Genomic DNA, 8,874 nt, shown 5'->3' on the forward strand with positions numbered 1-8,874 from the left:
TCATTTGTTCCTTGCTAACATATAAAGAAAAGAAGCCCTAAAGTTTCAACAGAAATTGTGTAGTTAAAGTCTTATCTCTCTTTGCTCTGTTTCTTTACACAAAGACTTTGCAACTTCTCATTAATAAATTTTCTATAAACTCTGAAATGTACATACTTAGTAATATATCTCAGCTACCATAAATCTTAAATACTTTATGGAAAAGTTTTATGACCTGACAGTCTTAATTTTGGCATATATAAGCAGGTTACCAAAATTAAACATATTTAAAACATTAAAACTTTTAACACACCTTAACACTTGCTGCAGTATTCATTATGAGAGGTGCCCTGTATAGAATAATTGAATTCCTCCTCCTACACATCTCTTGAACAACAAACATCTGGACTCATTTTGTTTTTGTCATATCAATCTTGACTTTATTCTTAAATGTGTGCTTATGTAACAAATATCTGGTTCTAAAATTTCACAATTCTTTTGAACTTGCTTTTTGTTGAATTATCTAGTTTAAAAAAATCAATTCCACTTTATATATAAAAAATGTTCTGTGCTCAATTCGGCAGCACATACACTAAAATTGGAACAATACAGAGAAGATTAGCATGGCTCCTGCGCAAGGATGACACCCAAATTCATGAAGCGTTCCACAACAACAGATGCTGGAGGGCATGTGACCAGAAGGGAACCCTACTATATTCTTGGTGGGAGTGTAAACTTGTTCACGCACTTGGAAAGCAGTATGGATGTTCCTCAAAGCTTTACACATAGAGCTCCTCTATGACCCAGCAATCCCACTTTTGTGCATTCACCCAAATGATCACTAACAAGGCCATTCTAAAACTACCAGCACAACTATGTATATTGCAACATTATTTGCCATAGCTTAGATATGGAACCAACCCCGATGCCCCACAATAGATTAATGGATCAAGAAAACATTGTGTGTGTGTGTGTGTGTGTGTGTGATGGAATTCTATCATCCATCAGAAAGAATGACATTGCCCAATTTGTTAGAAAATGGAAAGACTTGGAAAAATTTATATTAACTGAAATAGGCCAAGTCCAAAGAAACATAGGTCCCATGGTATCCCTTATTTGCAATAAGTTATATATGTCTGGGAAAAGCAGAAAAGGTCAAAAGCTATGTGCATATGACTAGATAAGGTGATGTTAAACTAAATGAACCCAAGCTAGGGACACAAGTGTGTGTTTTTCCTTTCTTGCTGTTGTTTCTAATGCACTTATAATGTACGATGAGATTTTTTTTTTAATTTGGTCGTCCCACACGGTATAACCCCTGTTTTCACTGTATTTGGTGTTGATGCACCTGCATCTTTTATATACATTTCTCTAATTTGGAGAGGGAAAGGGAAAAACCAAAATGCTCAAATAGAGATACTGTTTGACCCATTAAAACAATGAGTTGCCCAAGACACTATGTTGAAATACTAACTTTACAATTTAGGCAGGGTGCGGGGGGGGGGGGGTCAAGTGTGTACTTGTGGAGGTGTAAGGGAGAGGTAGTTGGGGAAAAACAAAGTGGGAGGTAACAATGTTAGATAGGAAATATACTCATTACTTTGCGCGCGCGTGTGTGCGTGTGCATGTGTGTGTGTGCGTGCATGTTGGCATGCCCAGAGTTTGAACTCAGAGCTTCAAGGATTTGCAAGGCCTTTCCTCTCTAGCTTTGTGAGCTATTATATGAGCTACATCTCCATTCCTGGACCTTTGCTAGTTCATTTAAATTTTTGAAAAATAATATTTTGATTTTTTTTGCCTTAATTGGCTTCCAACTCCTATCCACAGATCCCATGCTCCTTTGTAGGTATGCCGGGTAGACAAGATTACAGGTATGACAAACCAGTACAAGGCTTTAGGAATAATTTTAAATGTAGAAGAAACTTTAGTTCAGGAGGGCCTGTTTTATTATTTCCTACTTTTAAAGCATTTTGGAGTGACTATATGTGAATTGTTTACATTTTGGGATACTTAAAAGACAGTAAGTGATGGTATTTAAAAGTTTTAGTACTTTTTAAAAAGGATACTGGAACTGTGGGACAGAAAAATTTGGCTCTCTTTGGACCTCAATTTATAATCTCAGCACTGTGCATGATAACCCAAAGTCACCAACTCAGTCTGTGTTGAAGACAAAATGTGATAGAAAACAATTACCGTGGGCAATATTTTTTATGCTATTATTTATTGGACAATATGAATATTGAATTGAGAGTATAAGAGAATGGAAAGATTTTACCTACATTTTTGTATTGCTGAAAGGCTTTTGGAAACTTTAACTCATTTCCTTCCTCACTATATGTCTTTGGGCAATGCACTTAGTGCCTTGAATTACAATTTTTCTCAACACTAAAATGGTAATAACATTAGCATTACAGCAAATTTTTTAAGACCTAAGAGACATAAAACTTGTGAAATACTTAACATAAACTTCTATGAATGAGCTTTCAGTTTACCCAGTAGTTTTTTTTAATATTAAACAGAATGTGATATATATCACAGGAATCATTACATGCAGTGAGCAACCAGAAGTAATGTTATTTATTGACTATGCTGTGCTTCCAAGGAAACCAGCTGGATAACTTCTCATGCTGTAAATCAAACTGGTTATCTTATGTCTTGATAGTGTAAAACTATCAGTGACAGAATAATGAAGGAATGCTGTAGACTGGGGTGAAGTCCATATGATAATGTGCAAAACTCATAAAACGTAAAAGTAACTGAGCAGTATATTGAGTTTTACATCATTTAAGGTAAATTGCAAAGGCAGGGAAGACATGGAAGAATGAATTCTCCTTTTGATATCCTATCATACAAAGGTCCTTAGCAGGATGAACTCTTTCCTCATTCTTGTAGAGGCATCATCAGATGAGAGGAACTCTATTTTTGGGTTGCTTCCTTCAATTTATTCTTCAGTTTGAAACCTGAACTACATGAGACTGCAAGAAACCAAGGAGAATTAGACATACAGGATTTGGAAAGAGCAATCAGCATAAAATAAATAAAATACAGAGAGCCTTGTAAAAGATCTAAATAAATTGAGTTATATAGTCTCAAGTGTAAACAGAAAATGATTTAAGCAATATCATGTTATTGAAAATTGAAAATTGTGAGGAGTTGCTCAATTGTTTTCCTTTCTACTATATTGAATTAATTATTGATTTTGTATATAGAGATTAAAGATGAGATTAACAAGGAAATTGATTAAAAATCGACAAAAGTTCTGAATAGCCATATTTTGCAAAATGCCCTGAAAATCACCAGTGGGTTTACAAAGTTGTGTTTAATACCACTTCTATGCTGGATTAATGCTTTGTGAACAGAAGTCATTAGAGAAATGCAATTCAAAATTATTATGATACTACTTCATAACTATTATAACTCATCAAAAAAATCAAAGGAACTTGGTGTGGTAGTAAAGGCTTGTAATTCCAAGCATTTGGAAGGTTGGAGTAAGAGGATTTGAGCCTAAGGCCAGTCTGGGTACTGCACATAATAAAAACCTGCCTTTTCAAAAAACTCAAAACGTAATTATGTTGGTGATAGTGTGGAGAAAAGGAAATTTTCTCCACTCGTGGTTAAAATACCAGTTATTATTCTCATTCTAGAAAGTAGTATGGAGTTTTCTAAAGAAATACAGAGTTGAAATATCATCTGACCCACCAATCATATGATTATTTCTCTCTGGGTAACTAGTAAATACATGTATAGTTCATTGTTATTCACATTATCCACAACAAGCAAGATATAAGTCAAAGTTATGTGTTCAACTACAGACTAATAAAGCAACTGTGGTGCATGCACAAATATATTTTTGTTTCATCCCTAAACTAGCAAGAGACTTCTCCCGTTAGCCACAACTTACAATGACCTGAAAGATGTATTCTAAATAAAGAAAAATGTTGTCTTCTGATCTTTGTCCAAACACACACACACACACACACACACACACACACACACACACACACACACACACACACACACACACACACACACACACACACCAACCTAAAACAACAGAGAAATTTTTCAAAAAGTAAAGCAAACTGGAATTTCTGGGGCATTTATGTCACAATATAGATGATAGTAGATATACAGGATGACCAAGTGTAGAGTTGTAATGTACAATATGAGGATGCAGCGGACAACACTGGCTTTACATAGGAATGAAGCTAATTAAGTAGGAGTTGTTCTTCCTTGTAGGGGTTGCTCTTTTAGTTGTTCTCCTTCAGTAATGGATGAGATTAACATAATTCTTTAAATATACCTGCCGGTTTGTAGAAATAATAACAAATAAGATAGCAATAATGTTGTATGCTCAACATAGAACAAAATGTCAAATTAAAATACATGAGATTATCTTTGATATAAACTAATTATTACAAATAAGGGAACCCATTGGACATATGTTTCTTTAAGTCTGGCTTACTTCAGTTAATGTGATTTTTTCCAATATCTTCCATTTCCTGACAAAGAGGTGATATTATTCTTTCTGATGGAAGCATAGTATTCCATGTGTATATAGGTGTGTATGTGTGTGTGTGTGTGTGTGCGTGTGTGTGTGTGTGTGTGTGTGTTACATTTTCGTGATCAATTCATCTACTGAGGTGCATCTGGGTTGATTCCATATCTTAGCTATGGTAAATAATACTGTGATAAACATAATTGTGCCTTGTTTGTGGTCACTGTGATAAATACCCAGAAGTGGGATTACTGGGTAATAGGGGAGGATTATTGTGTACATCAAGGATAATCTTAGTAGATGAGCAGAATAGCTCAATTGTTAGGTACATATGACCATATAAGGTGATTCCAAGCGAAATGAACTCCAAGACATGTTATTTGTTGTTGTTGTTCTTAATGTACTATGTGATTTCTTTTTAACCTTTTGTGTTTTCCTGACTTATCACTATATTTGATTTTGATACCCTGGGTTTTGTAAATATGTTGGTCTCAACTAGGGAAGGGAAAGTGAAAAAAATGGAGAGACAAAGGACAAAGGGGAAACCTATGCAAAAGTGATAATCACAAGACAATATATTGGAAATACTCTTGGGGGGGTTGGGAGGGAAGAGGGAGAAAAATGAAGGAAGGGATAACAAGTTAGAAAAAAAGGAATTCATTACCTTACTTATGTAACTATAACCCCTTTGTACATTATCTTGACAATAAAATTTAAATAATAAAATAACATACATGAGAGCAGAAATACAGGAGATGGAAGTGGGGGAAATACTGTATTATACAATAAAGAGTAGAACAGCTGTAGACAACAGGAATTTTACAGTAACATAGGAAGTAATAAGCTATCATACAGATTTTCATCCACATGTCAGTCACTAAAAAGGGGAAAATGCACAATCAGCAAACCAATAGAGGTAAAATAGAAAACTAAACAATTAAGGTGGAGGGCTGGGAAGGTGGCTCAGTAGTAGAGCACTTGCCTTGCATGCCTGAGACCCTGGGTTCAATTCCTCAGCACCACATAAACAAAAAGAAAAAAGGTGGAAGTGGTGTTGTGGCTCAAGTGGTAGAGCGCTAGCCTTGAGCTGAAGAGCTGAGGGAAAGCGCCCAGGCCCAGAGTTCAGGCCCCACGGCTGGACGCCCCCCCCAAAAATATATAAAAAAACAATGAACATGGAGAGATGACTTGGAACAATAACAAATGACACAACTAGGAAACAAATAACAAGCTGGTGAGTTTAAAAAATATTACCCATAATTCTATTAAATGTTTTTTACATCACAATTTGTTAGAAATATACTTCAAATCACAGTTTAATAGTATATCATTATAATAATAGGTTACTTATTATTGATTTCTTAATATTGAATGTTTAATGTATAATTTTAGTAGCTATAGAAAAGAAAAATGTGAAACTAATTTTAATGATATATTTCAGGAATTGTAAAATTGAGAAGCATTAAAATTTAAACAATACATCATTATTGTTTCATTTATGTAAATTGATGTGGTAATTCAAATTGTATTCTACACTTAGCACTCAACATCAAATAGGAAATTATTGCACATGAATTTGGTATTAGGTTGAAGGGTGCAGCCTTGTGGTAAAATTCACACCACACAGTACACGAAGGTATGACTCCTCTCATCTAGCTTAAATTGTGGAAATTTGATTTCTACACGCATGTTAAATTCCTGTCTAGGTGACATCTATACATTTATATAAATTATATACACGAGGAGTATTTCAGATGACACTTAAAAGTCATATTCATTAATTAAATTTTTATTATTTTGTACCAAATAAATATTTATAGAGAGACTGAATTTCTGAGTAGATGATGGTGTATTTGTGCCAGATAATACTTACTGAGGCTTATTTTATATTCCTGACATTGTTTATACAGTTGGACATAATTTTCCGTAAGGGGTTAAGTGTATTATATTGGATATATGAAAGTAAACTGAATGTTGATTCCATTAATCCTTTGCAATTTTTGTAATCCCAATATAAATTATCCATGTGTTTGAAGTAATGAAAACAACAACCGATATAAGCAACATGAATCAGTCTGTAGCAGACAAGTATTTTCAGCTTTATTTTGATAGTTGTTCCTCTTTTACACTACAGAATATTCTTGGGAAAATGTGCTTCAGGCTGGCCACAATTGCAGAATATTATGGTTTAATCTATCAGTCCCATTGTTGGTAACACAGAAAATCTACTGATTCTTGTGGTTTTTATACCCTCCTACATTGCTGAAAGTTAGCATCACCTTTACTAACTTGAGGAAGGAAGCTATAGGGTCCTTTATATACAGGATCATTTCATTTGTGAAAAGGGATAGTTTTACTTCTTCCCTATTTGCATCCCCTTTATGGTTTTCTCTTGCCTATTGCTCTTGCTAGAAAGTACACTACTATATTGAAGAGTAGTAGAGAGAGTGGACATCCTTTTCTCATTCCTGTTTTTAATATATTCATGCCTCCACCTTTAGATATATACTTATTGTCATATCTTTGTCATACACATACACTAAAACTACCAGCACAACTATGTTTTTGCAGCATTATTATCATAGCTAAAATATGGAGCCAATCCAGATGCCCCTCAATAGATGAGTGGATCCAGAAAATGTGGTATATATACACAATGGAATTTCATGCTTCTATCAGAAAGAATGACAGAGCCTCTTTCTTAACAAAATGGAAAGACTTGGAAAAATCATATTATGTGAAGGAAGCCAGACTCAAAGTAACATAGGATCCATGGTTTCCCTCATTTTCATTAATTAATGTATGCTTAGGATAGTCCTGGCAGATAGGCTAACTTTTATTTTTTTCATTGTGAAAATACTGTATTGAGGGGTTAAAATTACATGGGCAAGATAATGATTACATTTCTTATCAAGCATTGTAGCCTTCCTCTTGGTTTCCCCTTCCCATCCCTTCCCATCAGTCCCCCGTCCCCTACCATGTCCTCCTCCTCCCCCCAAGTGGTAATGTTTGTTTTTCCACATAACGACTTGTACATCTCATTGTTGCAATGGATCCACCTGTATCAAATGGCTATAATCAAGAACTCTAACAACAACAGATGCTGGAGGGGATGTGGACAGAATGGAACCTTACTGCATTGTTGGTGGGAGTGTAAATTTGTTCAACCATTTTGGAAAGCAGTATGGAGGTTCAAAAAACTCCACATAGAGCTCCCCTATGACCCAGCAATCCCACTTTTGGGCATTTACCCAAATGATCACAAACAAGGCCGCAATAAAGCTACCAGCACGACTATGTTTATTGCAGCATTATTTACCAGAGCTAAGATATGGAACCAACCATGATGTCCCTCAGTAGATGAATGGATCAAGAAAATGTGGTATATATACACAATGGAATTCTATGCCTCCATCAGAAAGGTTCACTTTTTAAACTATTAACAATCCCTTTTTTCTCTCCCTCTTCCTCTCTGATTCCATTTGTGTGTGTGGGTTTGTGTGTGTGTGTGTGTGTGTGTGCGCGCGCGTGTGTGTGCAGTAATGAAACTTGCCTTGGAGCCTCAAATTCTTGCTAGTTTTTTTTTTCACTCATGACTGACTGAGTCTGTACTATTTGAACCAATGTTTCATTCTGTCTTTGATTGAACAATTGAACATAAATGTCTCATGGATTGCTACTCCAGCCATGTGTGTGAACCATGAGCTTCCAATCTCAGACTAGTGAGATAGAGATACTGGCATCCAGCTTTATTGTCAAGGGTCATTTGTTTTGTTTTGTTTTGTTGTTTGTTGTTTTGTGAATCCAAAATATGTAAGGAAAAAAATAATTTATAATCAGTACTAGTCACATAAAATATGAATTGTTTAAAGATTACCTTTATAATGTTAACCTTTTGCATCCACATTATGTGATTTTATTTTTTGAACTCTCTTGTTGCAGTCAAGTCACTTATATATAATTTGAAACTTCTTCTCTTGGTTTTATAGTGTGTTAGGTGTTTCAAAACAGAATTTATCTACTACTGAAGCAAGACCTTTATGATTATTCAATGTCCTGTAATCATGTTTATTACTGATCATCGCACCATTTGAGTACAAGTAGTTTCTTATAATATCTCCACATATTTTAGAATTCTATGCCATGCACACTTCTGCCAAATATGCAAGGGCATCCTTTGTAATTCTCCATGTATTTTCATGTAATTCCCTCTACTCTCAAGTGCTAAGTCCTTTGATGGTCATGTTGATTTTCTCCCCTGTTACATTCAACATTGCACCTTGGGAACTACTGGTGTGCACTACTGTACTTCCATCCGTTCTCCTTGTGCTTTGGCTTGTACCCCTCTTCACCTCGAAGGGACAGAAATTCAGGATATTTTCTTCAATCTTTATCTC

General features: G+C 35.0%; 1 non-coding gene across 1 annotated transcript; it reads left to right on the top strand.

The window, feature by feature from the left end:
* Positions 1 to 547: 547 nt before the first annotated feature.
* On the top strand, positions 548 to 654 carry LOC122095041. The gene has a single exon (XR_006145003.1). It is a non-coding gene; the product is annotated as a U6 spliceosomal RNA (small nuclear RNA).
* The last annotated feature ends 8,220 nt before the right edge of the window (positions 655 to 8,874 follow it).

The sequence above is a fragment of the Dipodomys spectabilis genome, unplaced genomic scaffold (assembly GCF_019054845.1).
Source record: "Dipodomys spectabilis isolate Male_0828 unplaced genomic scaffold, ASM1905484v1 ptg000332l, whole genome shotgun sequence".
In the NCBI taxonomy this organism is placed as follows: domain Eukaryota; kingdom Metazoa; phylum Chordata; class Mammalia; order Rodentia; family Heteromyidae; genus Dipodomys; species Dipodomys spectabilis.